At 46.4% G+C, this 19,368-nt stretch overlaps 1 protein-coding gene across 3 annotated transcripts in view; it reads left to right on the forward strand.

Moving 5' to 3' along the window:
• LOC123769651 (EGFR adapter protein) overlaps window positions 1-19,368 on the forward strand; it is a 657,698-nt gene that overhangs the window by 239,575 nt on the left and 398,755 nt on the right. The window lies entirely within an intron of this gene.

Here is a 19,368-nt window from a genome sequence, read left to right on the forward strand (position 1 = left end):
TTGCCCATCTCGTTTCTGTCTTCCTCTATTCCCTCTCTGTTATGTAAGGGAGCCGGTCGGCCGAGCGGACAGCACGCTGGACTTGTGATCCTGTGGTCCTGGGTTCGATCCCAGGCGCCGGCGAGAAACAATGGGCAGAGTTTCTTTCACCCTATGCCCCTGTTACCTAGCAGTAAAATAGGTACCTGGGTGCTAGTCAGCTGTCTCGGGCTGCTTCCTGGGGGTGGAGGCCTGGTCGAGGACCGAGCCGCGGGGACACTAAAAGCCCCGAAATCATCTTAAGATAACCTCAAGATACGTCCCCAACCACCGCCGTCCTCTCTTCTCCCTCTCTCTCCCTCTCTCTCCTTCTCTCCCTCTCTCTCCTCTCTAGCTCCTCCCTCTGAACATTCACTCTCAGCAAACACACAACGTTATTTGCACAATCGTTACTTCCATGCAACGTTCTAACAATGTTGTTAACAACGTTGTTATAAAGTTGTCAGAAAGTTGGGACATTGTGAGCATTGCATTATACCATTCAGAAGTGCGGCATGTGTAAATTTTCAGGGATATCATTTATCTTTCTGTCAGAGCTTTGGGACGTGATATGAACTAGAGGATATCAGATCATTAACTGATTTATGTTCACTTGATCCGTTGACAGCATTATCGACGTGACCTAACTGAGTCTACCGCCGTGCTGAGGTGTAATGTTAAAGGAATTAAAAGTTAAATACCGACATGATTTGCTCCCTGAGATATTTCACAGATGTTTCGGTGTCACCCAAGCTATTGTGTCTAGCATTAAAATCACCCGTGACAGTTGTTTGAGAACTGCTGGTGATTGTGTCATATTATTTAAAAAAAAAAATTATTATTGCATTTAGGTACAACTATGGCAAGTAAAACCCCCTATTTTATGCATCATAGGATTCGCTCTGATTTGAAATAGAAGTGATCATGCTTAAAGGTGGGGGGGGGGGGCATTGGGAGTAACCCCGACCCGACCTACGACAGTCCCATACCACATATGTGTCATCATTAAACGTTGCGTAAAGCCAGCTCCAATACTCTGATCACCAACCCTGGGCAAAGAGTGTGTGTGTGTGTGTGTGTGTGTGTGTGTGTGTGTGTGTGTGTGTGTGTGTGTGTGTGTTTGCAATATTCATTATATAATCGTATGCAAATGTTGCAGCATCATTATATGATTTTTTTTAGGTTTTGCATTATATGATTATAATGAAATCATTATATGAGTTTTTTAGGTGTTTGCACGCTTGATTATGGGATCATATTTAAGAGTTGTGAGCTTCAGTATATGATCGTGTGTTTTTTAAACGTAGGCTTTTTTACTGAAAACCAGGGCAGTGTGTATCACCCTCTGGTGGGCTATTTTGAGACGTTTGGGAAAGGAAAAAGGGCGTCTTCATCTCTCTTTGACTGCTCCAGTAGCGAGCACGCGGAAGTACTCCACTAACACATGAACTATTCATCACTAATCGTGAAAGTACGCCAATAAACTTAGCCTCTCACCTTCACTAATATCAATGATATTTCTAATTGGCCTGCAAGGCAAATAGTTGCCGTGGAGAGACGTCAATTGTTGGGGGGGAAATTTCATGTAAGTTTTAAGTAAATACTTCAGTAAGTTCGAATGATATTTAACTAAATGGTCTGCATGGAAGTTTTAAGTTCGTGTTAGAAATCCTAGGTTATCTTGAGAGGTTATCTTGAGATGATTTCGGGGCTTTTTTTTAGTGTCCCCGCGGCCCGATCCTCGACCAGGCCTCCACCCCCAGGAAGCAGCCCGTGACAGCTGACTAACACCCAGGTACCTATTTTACTGCTAGGTAAGAGGGGCATAGGGTAAATAATTTCCTGATAAGTTATGATGATTTGATCTTAAATCTTAACTTATGATCTTAATTCGCTCCGGGAAGTATACAGTACCCGCGTTCGAGCAGAGAGATGAAATAAAGCTCAACCCATTCAAGTCAAATTTCCGAGATATATATATACGAAATGCAGAGAGACGGGAGACAGATATGTACCCCGAGCGAGTAACATCAGAAGTCTATCACACAGATGTCAGATCAAACATCACAAGATATTACCTTCTCGTACAGGCGACGAGTCACAATAACGTGGCTAAAGTATGTTGATCGACTTGAGAATGGTCCAGGACGGACCGAAACGTCGTCGTCGTCCCTTCACCTTCTAGTGTGTGGTCTGGTCAACTTACCTCCTCCTCCTCCCCCCTCCCACCTCAGAGGCATTTTCTATTAATCTACCCTTTCCACCCCTCCTTCGGGCTCACCATAGCCCGTGCTACTTGGAACTGTTCCAGGTGGCAAATCTTAACCAACCAACCAACCTCCTTCCCACAAACTCCTCCCATCACCTCCACCTGTTGCAAAGTATCTCCACTCTTCCTTAATACAGATTTACTAAACTCTTCTTCACCTAAATATACGAAAGTACTAAAGGAAATTCTTCACCTAACACTGACTCTAATATAATACTCCCCACACTACTCTAGAACCATTCAACTTCCCCCCCCCCTCCCCTACATCCCCCACCTTCCCCCAACATCATTAGCACATAGCTGTCTCCCCCTCCCCCCCCCCACCCTCCAACACGATCACTCCAACATGTCACCTCTCCACATACCCCCAGAGTCAACCCACACTACTCAACTCTCAAATGGATGGCACTGGACAAAGAGCCTTAAAGCCTAGTTCACAAATGAAGATGGCATGACGGCTAAGGCAAAGGAAGTGTGAGGGAGAAGACAGGATAGCTGGAACCATACATAGGCATATGTATGGTCCACAGGTGTTTGGAATGCTAACAAATGCCATATTTCCTAGGAATACCTGATAACAAAATAGGGGAAGGGAGCAAGCAGATCCCAAGAGTAAGTTATAGGACAGAAAATGGCAGAGTGTGTGTGAGTGTGTGTGTGTGTGTGTACTCACCTAATTGTGCTTGCGGGGGTTGAGCTTTGGCTCTTTGGTCCCGCCTCTCAACTGTCAATCAACTGGTGTATAGATTCCTGAGCCTACTGGGCTCTATCATATCTACACTTGAAACTATGTATGGAGTCAGCCTCCACCACATCACTTCCTAGTGCATTCCATTTATTAACTACTCTGACACTGAAACTCTGACACTCGTGTGTGTGTGTGTGTGTGTGTGTGTGTGTGTGTGTGTGTGTGTGTGTGTGTGTGTGTGTGTGTGTGTGGTTTTTGCAGTGAACAACCCCCGGAACAACAAGAGACCCAGGCACTAGAGAGGCACTAGAGAGACAAACAGTGCCAGAAGTCTCCAGGAAGCTGGAGAAAGAACCTGTCATACCAGAAGAGAGCTGCTTGTCACGGGGGTTTTCAACCATTGGGAAACAATGATTCCTTCTGAGAGTGATTACAACCCTTACAAACACAAAATATAACGGGTTCTATATGCCTGTTGAGACGTTAGCAGAACCTCTGCGTTCCTTGCGATTGTCTTAAAGTACTCACCAGTTGGTACCACAGTTATCTACGAGATCAAAGTTCAATCCCGAGGTTCCCAACAGTACATCGGACTGAAGTACTTGGCATCTGTACACGTCTTACAAGATAGCACATGTGCTTCACTTCTCCAGCGAAGAAGCACTGAATAAATTAATTAACCATGTAATTCAACACGTGCTTCAAGAGGCTAACTTCTTAATTGCTACTTCCTCTTAAAGCATTTCCAGGCTGAGAAGGACAGTTTTAAACCGTCATATCAGTTCATGGATAGCTGAGAAGTCTACTACTGACTCAGCCACTCAGCTACTGACTCAGCCACTGACTCAGGCACCCAGCCACTGACTCAGCCACCCAGCCACTGACTCAGGCACCCAGCCACTGACTCAGGCACCCAGCCACTGACTCAGCCACCCAGCCACTGACTCAGGCACCCAGCCACTGACTCAGCCACCCAGCCACTGACTCAGCCACCCAGCCACTGACTCAGGCACCCAGCCACTGACTCAGGCACCCAGCCACTGACTCAGGCACCCAGCCACTGACTCAGGCACCCAGTCACTGACTCAGGCACTCAGCCACTGACTCAGGCACCCACCCACTGACTCAGGCACTCAGCCACCCAGCCAGTGACTCAGGCACCCAGCCACTGACTCAGGCACCCAGCCAGTGACTCAGGCACCCAGCCACTGACTCAGGCACCCAGCCACTGACTCAGGCACCCAGCCAGTGACTCAGGCACTCAGCCACTGACTCAGGCACCCAGCCACTGACTCAGGCACCCACTACAGACGACTCTGGCAGTTCAAATCCTACTTGGCCCATTACCGACAGAGATGGGATGAACCCACAGCCTATTCGCGAAGACCATCAATAGGCTATTAATGGAAAATAATTTCTCAACTGGAGCGGTTCCAGCGCCTGCAACACTACTCCAGCATCCATTGCAGAATCTGCTTGATACCTGGTTGATGGGGTTCTGGGAGTTCTTCTACTCGCCAAGCCCGGCCCGAGGCCAGGCTTGACTTGTGAGAGTTTGGTCCACCAGGCTGTTGCTTGGAGCGGCCCGCAGGCCCACATATACCTGGTTGATGGGGTTCTGGGAGTTCTTCTACTCCCCAAGCCCGGCCCGAGGCCAGGCTTGACTTGTGAGAGTTTGGTCCACCAGGCTGTTGCTTGGAGCGGCCCGCAGGCCCACATATACCTGGTTGATGGGGTTCTGGGAGTTCTTCTACTCCCCAAGCCCGGCCCGAGGCCAGGCTTGACTTGTGAGAGTTTGGTCCACCAGGCTGTTGCTTGGAGCGGCCCGCAGGCCCACCACTGCCCGGCTAATCCCTCTAACCCAACCAAGTTTCTTAACACGAGGAAAACCCCCCAACGTTCACAACTCTCTAATGAATCAGGCTCCTCTACCCCAAACCTCGTTAACAACCTCAATCATCTCAAGATAACCTCAAGATAACCTCAAGAATCTCAAGATAACCTTATAACCCACAACAATCTATTCACTAAGAATATTAGTTGGCTATTGAAATAACTTTGTCAGTTGTCACAGTTACAGCTGACTTACACTCGTAGCTACCAATATACCATCTGCAGCACACACGAGGCTGGAGGATCAGACACACACACCACAATGACACTTAAATCCCACGTAAACAACGTCCCAATAACTTGACAGAAAGTTATAGACTTAAACCACAAACCCGAAACTAAAACAAAAGAATTAATGGTCCAGTACAGACTAAAACAGTGCCAAGATGTGTAAGGATAATTATTAAGTACGTGGCACTGGCATGGAAGCCAGTGCCAGTGCTTGAGGAGGCCTGGTCGACGACCGGGCTGCGGGGACGCTGAGCCCCGGAAGCATCTCAAGGTAACCTCAAGGTGGAACCCATATCCGAAAAACACATGGAATGAAAAAGCAAAAAGTGGGGTGATACGCAACACGAGCGGAAGCTGGAGACACAGATGAGGCAGGACCAGAGGACACGGGTGGAAGCTGGAGACACAGATGAGGCAGGACCAGAGGACACGGGTGGAAGCTGGAGACACAGATGTGGCAGGACCAGAGGACACGAGCGGAAGCTGGAGACACAGATGAGGCAGGACCAGAGGACACGGGTGGAAGCTGGAGACACAGATGAGGCAGGACCAGAGGACACGGGTGGAAGCTAGAGACACAGATGAGGCAGGACCAGAGGACACGGGTGGAAGCTGGAGACACAGATGAGGCAGGAACAGAGGTCACGGGTGGAAGCTGGAGACACAGATGAGGCAGGACCAGAGGATACGGGTGGAAGCTGGTGACACAGATGAGGCAGGACCAGAGGACACGGGTGGAAGCTGGAGACACAGATGAGGCAGGACCAGAGGCCACGGATGGAAGCTGGAAACACAGATGAGGCAGGACCAGAGGACACGGGTGGAAGCTGGAGACACAGATGAGGCAGGACCAGAGGATACGGGTGGAAGCTGGTGACACAGATGAGGCAGGACCAGAGGACACGGGTGGAAGCTGGAGACACAGATGAGGCAGGACCAGAGGACACGGGTGGAAGCTAGAGACACAGATGAGGCAGGACCAGAGGACACGGGTGGAAGCTGGAGACACAGATGAGGCAGGACCAGAGGTCACGGGTGGAAGCTAGAAACACAGATGAGGCAGGACCAGAGGACACGGGTGGAAGCTGGAGACACAGATGAGGCAGGACCAGAGGCCACGGATGGAAGCTGGAAACACAGATGAGGCAGGACCAGAGGACACGGGTGGAAGCTGGAGACACAGATGAGGCAGGACCAGAGGATACGGGTGGAAGCTGGTGACACAGATGAGGCAGGACCAGAGGACACGGGTGGAAGCTGGAGACACAGATGAGGCAGGACCAGAGGCCACGGATGGAAGCTGGAAACACATATGAGGCAGGACCAGACGACACGGGTGGAAGCTGGAGACACAGATGAGGCAGGACCAGAGGATACGGGTGGAAGCTGGTGACACAGATGAGGCAGGACCAGAGGACACGGGTGGAAGCTGGAGACACAGATGAGGCAGGACCAGAGGCCACGGATGGAAGCTGGAAACACAGATGAGGCAGGACCAGAGGACACGGGTGGAAGCTGGAGACACAGATGAGGCAGGACCAGAGGATACGGGTGGAAGCTGGTGACACAGATGAGGCAGGACCAGAGGACACGGGTGGAAGCTGGAGACACAGATGAGGCAGGACCAGAGGACACGGGTGGAAGCTGGTGACACAGATGAGGCAGGACCAGAGGACACGGGTGGAAGCTGGAGACACAGATGAGGCAGGACCAGAGGACACGGGTGGAAGCTGGAGACACAGATGAGGCAGGACCAGAGGTCACGGGTGGAAGCTGGAGACACAGATAAGGCAGGACCAGAGGACACAGGTGGAAGCTGGAGACACAGATGAGGCAGGACCAGAGGACACAGGTGGAAGCTGGAGACACAGATGAGGCAGGACCAGAGGACACGGGTGGAAGCTGGAGACAGAGATGAGGCAGGACCAAAGGACACGGGTGGATGCCAAAGACACAGATGAGGCAGGACCAGAGGACACGGGTGGAAGCTGGAGACACAGATGAGGCAGGACCAGAGGACACGGGTGGAAGCTGGAGACACAGATGAGGCAGGACCAGAGGACACGGTCGGAAGCTGGTGACACAGATGAGGCAGGACCAGAGGACACGGGTGGAAGCTGGTGACACAGATGAGGCAGGACCAGAGGACACGGGTGGAAGCTGGAGACACAGATGAGGCAGGACCAGAGGACACGGGTGGAAGCTGGAGACACAGATGAGGCAGGACCAGAGGACACGGGTGGAAGCTGGATACACAGATAAGCTGGAGAGACGTCAGAAAAACATCTTCAACATAAGATTCTTCAGTAAATGGAACTGACTACAAGAACAGATCGTTGAGGCAAATTCCATAAGCAGCTTCTAAAGGAAATTCGAAGAGAAACATTAGGAATGAAAGTCATCGCATTAACCGACCAATAGAGCGCAAGGGAGCTCTTTCTTGACCCTGTAAATACGCCTTGATGAGCGCGCGCGCGCGCACACACATTCCTGGGGAATGTGTGTGTGTGTATGTTAGAAATGTGTAGTAGACATAATAGAGGAAAAATAGGATGGTTAGAAAGGCGGGTTTACAGATATGCTGTAAATTCAGATACAATGTCAAACATTATATCTTGTAAGAATATTAGAATATATGTCCAAGACCATGCAGACGCTTGGGGCTAGTGTCACCTAACTTTGCAGGGGGAATGGTCTGCTGTATGAAGTGGACATAGGGAGACTGGGCTCGGCATTATTGCTCCTATTAAGACGGGGAAAAGGGCGAAGATTGGGCTTGGGGAGTAGAAGAACTCCCAGAACCCCATCAAGCAGGTATCAAGCAGGACCACCTTTCCATAAATTCAGTGAAAATTGGGTGGTCGAGTCCCTAAATTTATTCATATCAAAGCTATAAAGGTGAATTCGTTACCGTTACCTGTGGCAGGTGGCTGCAGGTGACGGGTCTCCCAATCCTGAGCACTCCAGTTGCAAACTCTGTGAGCAGGAACTACGGCATGATCTCCCACACTACATCACTGAATGCCCAGTTATTAGACCTTTCAGACCAGTTGGCATGAGGTACCTGGAGCTTTGCAATTACTTTATTCACTCTCGTGTTCTTGAAGATATCCTCACAGTATACCCAAAATTTGCCAGTGCAGGCTATTAAACACATGGCTCTGTATGACTAACCATCCTGCGAGATGGGGACTTGTATTACCACTGCTACCTTATTCAATCTTGTGTTGTTGATATCCTCAAAATGCATCCGGAGTCTGCCAGTGCAGACCGCTTATCACATGTCTCTGTATGACTAACCATCCTGTGTGATGGGGATTTTATAGCATCACCTAGTTAGCTTTTTTGACACACGGTACTCCACTTCATATAGTCTAGGGCAGCTGCACTAATGCAGATGTACCTCATAACTTAATAAAAAAAAAAAAAAAAAAAAAAAAAGGTGAATTCGTATTAAATGGTGAATATATTTAAATGGAAATGTCTATCTGCTCAAGGTTGGAGGACATACAGAGAAAGAGGGGAGAGGGGGAGGGTGGAGAGGAAGGGAAGAGGTGGGAAAGGGGAAATAAGGGGTAAAGGAGGGGAGAGAAGCAGACTATTCCGGGCATTACATGGTACCCTTCTGGTATTTATATTATCTAATCGAAATAACAAGAGACCTCCCTAGAACCCAAGTTCCTTTTCCAGCACCTGAGTGAGGCGATTCAGAGAGGGAACACACTGTATATGGAGAGTCAGCCCGCCATCTGAGGACCCTGAGGAACTCCACACCCTATGACAACTTTATATCTTATATTAACTCAAGTTCACACTGACGGAACAATAGGCTGGATAAATAAGGACCTCCACACGGTTAATGAGACACTGAGATCATCACTGGAAGACATATCAAACTCTTCTTAAAGTAGCATCTTACAGAACTAACAGGAGTTAGTTGAGGATAGTTAGATGAGTTAGTAAGATGAGAGTATCCAACATCAACCCTAGACCCTAGATCCATCTAGATTAGGGCCTAGGGCCTAGGATATAGATGGATCTAGACCTAAGATCCATCTAGATCAACCCTAAACCCCAATCAACCCCTAGTTTTCCCAACATCAGGCAGATGTTGAATACAAGAAAACTAGAGTATGGGATGCCTCTTGGAGCTGGCAACCACTGCTGTATGACGCCTCGGCACATAGTGGAACTAAAGGAGTTGGTTCCACTAAGAAACCTGTTGAAGAAGAGAGGTTACGGCCTTGCAGGACTGCAATAAGATTAAGGACTTTCTGCATGAAATGCAATAGGACGGAGAAATGGAAGATAAGACAACAAATGGAAGGGAAGACAGCAAATGGAAGAGAAGACACCAAATGAGATGATGGAATTGATTACTGGGAAACTTGCTGATGTGATGGAACAGCAATATACCACTCGAGGAGGTCATGGGGGAGAGAGGTGAACAAAAGGTTCAAAAGAATATGCAAAGCTAAAGAAACAGAAAATGATAAAGTACAGAGAACTAGTGACAGAGAACAATAGACAGGCGCTAAAGAGAATCAGAAAGGAATTTATCAAGAGTTTGGAGAGAAGGTGTGAGACGCATTTTGAAAAGGACATTTGCTGCAAAAGCTCTCTCTCTCTCTCTCTCTCTCTCTCTCTCTCTCTCTCTCTCTCTCTCTCTCTCTCTCTCTCTCTCTCTCTCTCTCTCTCTCTCTCTCTCTTTCTTTCTTTCTTTCTCTCTCTCTCTCTCTCTCTCTCTCTCTCTCTCTCTCTCTCTCTCTCTCTCTCTCTCTCTCTCTCTCTCTCTCTCTCTCTCTCTCTCTCTCTATATATATATATATATATATATATATATATATATATATATATATATATATATATATATATATCAAGACTTCACTTGTCCCGTAGACATTGTTAGGTAAGTACTACCATCATCACTGTTACCACCACCACTACCACTACTACTACCATTACCACTACCACCACCACCACCACAACCACCATCAACCACCACCACAACCACCATCAACCACCACCACAACCACCATCAACCACCACCACTACCACCACAACCACCATCAACCACCACCACAACCACCATCAACCACCACCACCACCACCACCACCACCACTCATGTCAACATACACTCCACTTTGCTCGTCAAACTGTTAACTTAAGCCTTTGGTCCTTTCCGACAAAGACTTGACTATGCTTCAGTTAGCTTAGCCTGGGATCCACACAAAATTAAACTTGCTGCTCAATGGCTCAAGATATGAGGGGAAAAGAGATACCCCCTCTCCCCCCCTACCCTCTTCCCCCCCCTTATGACCGGGAGGGGGAAGAGGGTAGAGAAAGTGGGGGGGGGGGTGAGGGGTAATTATCAGGAGAAAACGCCAAGTCATTATAACAATATAGCACTGGGAAGGGATCAGGATAAAGATTTGAGATGGGCAGGTGGGAAAAGGAATGATGCCCAACCACGTGGACGCTCGGGGATTGAACGCCGACCTGTATATGAAGTGAGACCTGTCGCTCTATCGTCCACCCCAAGTGGTTGGGGGTGGGGACAGGGATAGTGGGATGGATCCAGGACCCAGGACAGTGGCGCGCCGTATAGACCTATCCCTTACACCCCCCCCCCCTCCCCCGCCTACCCTGGCTTGCTTAACATAACGAGCTGGCCCAAATGAGCGCCTTGGCTGTAATTACCTGTGACAAAGCTCTCGAGTCGTACCTTCAGCACCTGAACAAAAGATACCTTTGTGTGACCTTGAGCGTTGGGGGAATGTGTAGCTACCTCGCCTTAGAATGTCACCCACTCTCACATTCAGGTTTCAGACGCTTTTTAAAAGAGTTTGTCGGGCTTTGTGTAATTTAAAAAAAATGTAAAGTTTTCCCCTTAAAATTTGTATTAATTTTTATACGCGTCAATACGAAGGATTGGCTCTAGTTTTCTTTGAGATTTATTCTTATATGTGATTTTAAAAATGATTTTTAGTAGTAAAACATATTAATAATAAGTATTTGTAATAATATAAATGATAATTATAGGAATAATAATGGAATTTCTTATAAATAGAGGAAGAACAGTGGGATAAGGAGAAAGAGAAAGAATTTCAAGTTAAAAATGAAATCAGTCTTTGATCGGAGAGCAGCAATATGCCTAAGTAAGCGAGCCTGACGCTTAACTTGCGCTTACGAAACCTGTCCATCTGTCTTCACCTGTCCTGGGTGAACAGTTATTAAAACACTTTAAGCGCTCCGAAACCTAACAACCATCGAGGTTGTTTGAGTCATAAACAACCTCTTATTTCGTAGAGTGGTTACAGCGAGGCTTGGTGAGGTTTGATGAGGCGTCTCGTTAATGGTTATCATCAGGTGAGCTCATGATGATTCACGAATGGGGGGGGGAGGGGAGGGGGGGGTGTTAAAGATGGTTCTTCAGGATCCTGGGGTATGAGAGAGAGACCATTCAAGGTACCTGAATTAGTTATTGATTGTTTACGGCCATGATTACTTCCACTCTCGAAGCACTTTTCTTCTTCATAGACCTTCCCCTCTCCTTCCCCTCTCCCCAAACCCTCTCACCCCCTCTCACCCCCTCTCCCCCTCCCCCCAGTCATTTTCTTGGCTTAAGGACTTTCTTTCGCGATCTCCTTGCTAAGATGAAGGGAGGACTGCAGATAATATTGTCAAGCGTAGCCAGAGTAGCAGGTGTGTGGGTGGGTACCAGGTGTGTGGGCGGATGGCAGGTGTGTGGGCAGATGACAGGTGTGGGCGGGTGTGTGACTCAGTGACTTCTTGTATATATATATATAGTAACTATATTGGCTGTCATCCATACCTCTGATAGTTCATTCGTTCGTAGCGATAAGTTAAAGAGCTCTGCGAAGAGGCGGCCCGTAAGACCCAAATTGCAGCTTCCGCTAGCAGTAACCATGGTAACATCCCGTCAGGTATCATTGACTTCCTCCTGACCAGTTCCTTCAGTTGTCTCATCTCTGTCGTCACCTCTTTTAATCTGTCTCTTGAGTATACTCCAATCTTCTTGATTCGATTTCAAGATTTGGCTCCACAAATTCTTTCTGGAATCTTTCGTTTGGTATTTCACACAATTTCAGTATAGCTTTTAAAGATGCTCAGTAATTTCAGCACAGTTTTGTTGATATTGGTGTGAGGCGAAGATCTCACACATTTGGATGTTATTAGCCAACCCCGTCCTCAAACTAGGATGGTTAAAGCAGCGGCCGTCCTCACACTAGGCTGGTTAAAGCAGCGGCCGTCCTCAAACTAGGATGGTTAAAGCAGCGGCCGTCCTCACACTAGGCTGGTTAAAGCAGCGGCCGTCCTCAAACTAGGATGGTTAAAGCAGCGGCCGTCCTCACACTAGGCTGGTTAAAGCAGCGGCCGTCCTCAAACTAGGATGGTTAAAGCAGCGGCCGTCCTCCCCAGACGCATTCAGCAATTTTAACATCCTGTGTATTAAAAATTGGTTTGTTCTTATATATAAATTTATATTATACATAAACATTATATGTATAGTTAGGCTTAGGTTAGATGTTTAGGTTCTGTTGGCTATTATTTGTCTTTGAAGTTCGTGGGTGAAGCATTTACAGAATTGTGGTTCGAACAGAAAACGTGAGCGAAGTACTTGTTCCGGAAGTGTTCGGACGTCATCAGTTGTGAGTCGTGTGTACACCGCTTTTCATTCATAAACAGGGAGTCTGGCGGCCGGATTAACGAGCTTGGATCTTTTTGTATGCGAGGACAGGCTGTATCAACACCGTTACCAGTATGGTTCTAGGTTCTAGCGATGGTTCTAGCGATGACGTGGTTCTTTGGGTAACCAGCGAACCACTCCTGGTGCGTGCGCTCTGGAATGTATCGGGTTCAAGTCTGGTTCTAGTGAATGTATGCGCCAAGGTTAATAGAGCAACTAGAGGCACCCTGGATCACATACACACTACAACAACCATTACACACAGAAATCACAATAGCGTGATGCATCAAATGAACAAATCCACAAGGGGCCGTGGCGAGGATTCGAACCTGCCCCTTGTGCCTCGGAGAGGCTGCAGAATCCAGTAACTTCAGTAGAACTTCGGTTTCAACTCCTTTTTGACCATGTCGTAGCTTAGCCGATTAAAGCAGCGTCTGGGATGCTCTCGGACGCAGGTTCGAATCCTCGTCACGGCCCTTGTGGATTTGTTCATTAGAACAGAGTTACGTAGTTGCTCTAGAGAGAGTAGAGTACCAGTAGCACATGGAAAACTTCCTCTGGTTTAATGTGATGTAGAAAATTGCATTTACCTGTGCTCTATATACATAGAGTTTTAAGCAAGAGAGGCAATGTTAGAAGCTATTATGACGGGAATTAAGATTGATTGATTGATAAAGATTAAGCCACCCAAGAGGTGGCACGGGCATGAATAGCCCGTAAGTGGTACAAAGGTAATTAAATTGGGTCCGGGTTTAAATACCTGCGATATATTACATCCGGAGACAGGTGGAAGTAATTTACATAATGTCCTGTAATTTGATGACTGTACCGGTAGTTATTGAGACAAAAAAAAATGGAAAAGGTGACCTTTATGATATATTGAAATTGTTCTCATGGTGCCAGCGCCTGACAGCTGAGTGGACAGCGCTTCGGATTCGTAGTCCTGAGGTTCCGGGTTCGATCCCCGGTGGAGGCGGAGACAAATGGAGGCAAAGTTTTTTTTAACCCTGATGCCCCCCCCCCCCTGTTCACCTAGCAGTAAAATAGGTACCTGGGAGTTAGACAGCTGCTACGGGCTGCTTCCTGGGGGTTGTGTAACAAATAGGAGGATTGGTCGAGGACCGAGCCGCGGGGACGCTAAGCCCCGAAATCTTCTCAAGATAATCTCAAGGTAATATATGATGTAATATAATGAACAAATTTATATAATCGGTTGTATAACCGGTTATATATCCACCCCTGACACCTGGCCTTCCACACACACCTGCCTACCTGTTGTTATAGATTCAGCTACCGGGAAAAAAAAGTTCCAAGTAGCACGGGCTATGGCGAGCCCGTAATTGACTTACCTGGCACAGGAACGGGGCTGTAACTTTCTTTGATCTGCCTACCAACCAACGAGCCAAGAGACACTAAATAAACAATATATATATATGTATATATATATATATATATATATATATATATATATATATATATATATATATATATATATATATATATATAAATATATATATATATATATATATATATATATATATATATATATATATATATATATATATATATATATATATACACTAACCATGCACCTACTTAGACATCAGCCAGCATATGAAAGACCTAAACAGGCAATTAGCCAATATACTTGTTTTCCAAGACAAGTTTCTTGAACGTGTAACACAAGAAAAGAAGTTTCTTGTATCATCATATGTATCCGGTGTAAGGTATGAACGGGCTGTATCTCAAGACAGCTGTGTTGTTCACATGTGTCCTTCCTTATGGGGGCCTCCGGCTGCTCTTTCAGGGGGGGGGGATACGTGTGTGTGTGTCTGTGTGTGTGTGTGTGTGTGTGTGTGTGTGTGTGTGTGTGTGTGTGTGTGTGTGTGTGTGTGTGTGTGTGTGTGTGTCTGTGTGTGTGTGTCTGTGTGTGTGTGTGTGTGTGTCTGTGTGTGTGTGTCTGTGTGTGTGTGTGTGTGTTTGTTTGTGTGTGTGTGTGTGTGTGTGTGTGTGTGTGTGTGTGTGTGTGTGTGTGTGTGTGTGTGTGTGTGTCTGTGTGTGTGTGTGTGTGTGTGTGTGTCTGTGTGTGTGTGTCTGTGTGTGTGTGTGTGTGTGTGTGTTTGTTTGTGTGTGTGTGAGTGTGTCTGTGTGTGTGTGTGTGTGTGTGTGTGTGTGTCTGTGTGTGTGTGTGTGTGTGTGTGTGTCTGTGTGTGTGTGTCTGTGTGTGTGTGTGTGTGTGTGTGTTTGTGTGTGTGTGTGTGAGTGTGTCTGTGTCTGTGTGTGTGTGTGTGTGTGTGTGTGTCTGTGTGTGTGTGTCTGTGTGAGTGTGTCTGTGTGTGTGTGTGTGTGTGTGTGTGTGTGTGTGTGTGTGTGTGTGTGTGTGTGTGTGTGTGTGTGTGTGTGTGTGTGTGTGGTGTTGTAGATCAAAACTATCGCTGTCGTATCTTCCTTCTGTTGATGTGCTTTGTTAAGTTAGTGAACCCATTTGTATTTCGAATGGGTGTTTGCTCAGTTATATATGTGTATGTGTGTGTGTGTGTGTGTGTGTGTGTGTGTGTGTGTGTGTGTGTGTGTGTGTGTGTGTGTGTGTGTGTGTACTCACTTATTTATATTCACCTATTTGTGCTTGCGGGGGTTGAGCTCTGGCTCTTTGGTCCCGCCTCTCAACTGTCAATCAACTGGTGTACAGGTTCCTGAGCCTATTGGGCTCTATCATATCTACACTTGAAACTGTGTATGGAGTCAGCCTCCACCACATCACTTCCTAATGCATTCCATTTGTCAACCACTCTTGACACTAAAAAAGTTCTTTCTAATATCTCTGTGGCTCATTTGGGCACTCAGTTTCTACCTGTGTCCCCTTGTGCGTGTGCCCCTTGTGTTAAATAGTCTGTCGTTATCTACCCTGTCGGTTATTAAGTTCATTAGTTTCTTATTATCACGTTACGGGTGTGTTTGGATGTCATTGCTGTGTTATGGTGGTGTTTACTAGTTGTGTTTTTGCGGGGGTTGAGCTTTGCTCTTTCGGCCCGCCTCTCAACTGTCAATCAACTGTTTACTAACACACACACCCCAGGAAGCAGCCCGTGACAGCTGACTAACTCCCAGGTACCTATTTACTGCTAGGTAACAGGGGAATTCAGGGTGAAAGAAACTTTGCCCATTTGTTTCTGCCTCGTGCGGGAATCGAACCCGCGCCACAGAATTACGAGTCCTGCGCGCTATCCACCAGGCTACGAGGCCCCCATGGTGTTATGTGTTCTGTCACAGCTCTGTTATTTCATTGATATTTGTGCTACCATACCATCATACAAATACAAATTGTAATTCAGGTAAAGTACATACATACATGGTATGTATAGGGAGCCGGTCGGCCGAGCGGACAGCACACTGGACTTGTGATCCTGTGGTCCTGGGTTCGATCCCAGGCGCCGGCGAGAAACAATGGGCAAAGTTTCTTTCACCCTATGCCCCTGTTACCTAGCAGTAAATAGGTACCTGGGTGTTAGTCAGCTGTCACGGGCTGCTTCCTGGGGGTGGAGGCCTGGTCGAGGACCGGGCCGCGGGGACACTAAAGCCCCGAAATCATCTCAAGATAACCTCAAGATGGTAAGATAGAAAAGTTGATGGATTTATAGATAGAGCTAGTACATACAATGCCTAAAGCCACTATTACGCTAAGCGTTTCGGTCAGGAGAAACACTTAAGACTAAAACTTAATACTAATTGAGATTAGAGTATAAATTGTGTTGAGATAAAAATAAGAAAAAATGGACCAAAAGGGGGAGGGGGGGAACATAGTTGAATGACCCAAGAACATGGCCGTATCCATTCATTATCTCGCACATGTACTGTATCAGGTGAGTACTACGGGCTCACCTTAGCCCGTGCTACTTGCTTACGTTCGTTCCCAGTAGCTGAACCTAATACATCATCACCCGCATGAACATTTTGTTTACGTCTTATTCATAGGCTCATGCTTGAAAATAGGCTTATATGATATAAAAAAATTATCTCTGTATGATACGTTTAGTATTCTCTTGCTAGAGTTAATTTTAACCTTAAGAAGTTAAAAGTTAATTCGGTAATTAGCCTAATGAGGCTAGGCTCGGTAACTTTGGCCTGGTTTTCACGAGGGGGATGGGGAGGGAGGGGGGGGGGTTGTGTATGTGGGGGGGAGGATGATGTCCTGTGACGTGTGCGTCAAAGTGTGTGTGTGACGTTCCTGTGACGTAATTGCTTCCGTCACCCCTACTGATATTCGTCATATATATATATATATATATATATATATATATATATATATATATATATATATATATATATATATATATATATATATATATATGTCGTACCTAGTAGCCAGAACGCACTTCTCGGCCTACTATGCAAGGCCCGATTTGCCTATTAAGCTAAGTTTTCATGAATTAATTGTTTTTCGACTACCTAACCTACCTAACCTAACCTAACCTAACTTTTTCGGCTACCTAACCTAACCTGACCTATAAAGATAGGTTAGGTTAGGTAGGGTTGGTTAGGTTCGGTCATATATCTACGTTAATTTTAACTCCAATAAAAAAAATTCACCTCATATATATTGAAATGGGTAGCTTCATCATTTCATAAGAAAAAAATTAGAGAAAATATATTAATTCATGAAAACTTGGCTTATTAGGCAAATCGGGCCTTGCATAGTAGGCCGAGAAGTGCATTCTGGCTACTAGGTACGACATATATATATATATATATATATATATATATATATATATATATATATATATATATATATATATATACAACTTTAGAACACTTTCCCACCAGGAGACTCGAACCCTAGCCAGCACAGAAGCCTTCCAGCAACTGGCATAACAGGTACGCCTTAACCCTTAATATATATATATATATATATATATATATATATATATATATATATATATATATATATATATATATATATATATATATATATATATATTTGTGAGGCTCATATTTATTTTGTAATTTTTAGGTATATTTCACCTACCTTGAGGTGTTTTACCTTGAGGTGGCCTTACCTAGGTAGTTTACCTTACCTAGGTAGTTTACCTGACCTAGGTAGTTTACCTGACCTAACTTGGAAACATCACCAAAGGGTGCTTTCCCAAATGCTGTTTAAGCATGTGTGGTCCTCAGTACATAGTACCAGGCGAGCATGTGTCCCAACATGGTGACTCTCCCTCTTGCTGCTTGCTCCTCTTCCTTTCTGCCTAGTCATTAAACAAGTCGACGAAAACCTGTCCGGCGAGCCTAACATCTGGTTCTTGGATGATGGGACCCGAGCTGGCGCTCCACGCTCCCTCCTAGAGACCATCACAACAATACAGGAGCGAGGGGGGGCACATCTAGGCCTCCTCCTTGAACCTTTTTTTCAAGTGCCAAATAAGCTGTTCCACCCACAGCGTCATAGATCGAATAAAAGGAGGGTTTTGTCTGATATTCATATAATCAAAGCTGAAGACAGCACCCTCCTAGGCTCTACTCTAGGGGTCGAAAGTCATCGATGAGGTCCTTGAAAATTGTCGACTTTAAGAGGATGGATGGGAGGATTGAGGATAAAGTGCTTATGACGCACTCTACCTCATCACCAGGATGTCTGTCCCTACCCTAGGTTAACCTACTTTCTGAGGTGTTCACCATCCTACAATAGCCAAACTGTAGGATGGTGAACTTGGTGAATACGACCGCTTACTGAAATCACTGTTAAAAAAAAAATACTTAACCTGCCTGTCAATGACCTTCGGTGGAAACTAGCCTTTCTGCCCGTCAGACTTTGACGGCCTCAGCCGTCACACAGCAACACAAATTACTGTACCAGCCTTCCTGTCCTCCTCCTCCTTCGGGCATCTGACAACCTTGTGAAGGACATTCTACTTGACAAGTTAGGTCAACTGACCGAGGTACACGATCCCACCCTTTCACACTGTGCCTCTAAGTGAGCCTCTCACGTAGGTCCACCACCCGCAACGACCACCTTTAAGAAAAGGACACAAGGAATCCCGCTGGGATGCTATTGGAGAGAAGAACGAGACACCACGAGACATTGCTCGCCATACAGCAGACGCAGACTGTCAGTACTGCTTACCGGTTTTCCGCAGCGCCATGAATTAGCCCCACGGGTGCTCTGTGCCGTGTAGCACAGGGTTGAAGTCTCAATATATACGGGAGAAAATCTTCTGGAGCAGTGCGGCGGGATTGAACTGGCGTAAGTGCAAGGGTGGTCCAATACGCTGGTTCGAGCCCAATGTATTCCTTCGAATTGATTCCCTACCCCCCACATCCTTCCCATGTAGCGCACTCAGTTTACCTCGATCCATTCATTGGTACCATCATTGGTTTACTTTGCGAATTGTGGTCAATTGGATTACTGGTTCGAGGCGCTGTTTGCCACAGCTCGCCCACTTGCACCCTTACGGGTCGCGGAACACGCGATTCAGCAGCAAAAGTTTGTTAAAAGTGCGGATAAAAGATAAGTATCGCCCCCGGAACCCACAATAACTAGCTCTTATGGTCTCGTCGAA

The sequence above is a fragment of the Procambarus clarkii genome, chromosome 63, assembly GCF_040958095.1.
Source record: "Procambarus clarkii isolate CNS0578487 chromosome 63, FALCON_Pclarkii_2.0, whole genome shotgun sequence".
Lineage (NCBI taxonomy): Eukaryota > Metazoa > Arthropoda > Malacostraca > Decapoda > Cambaridae > Procambarus > Procambarus clarkii.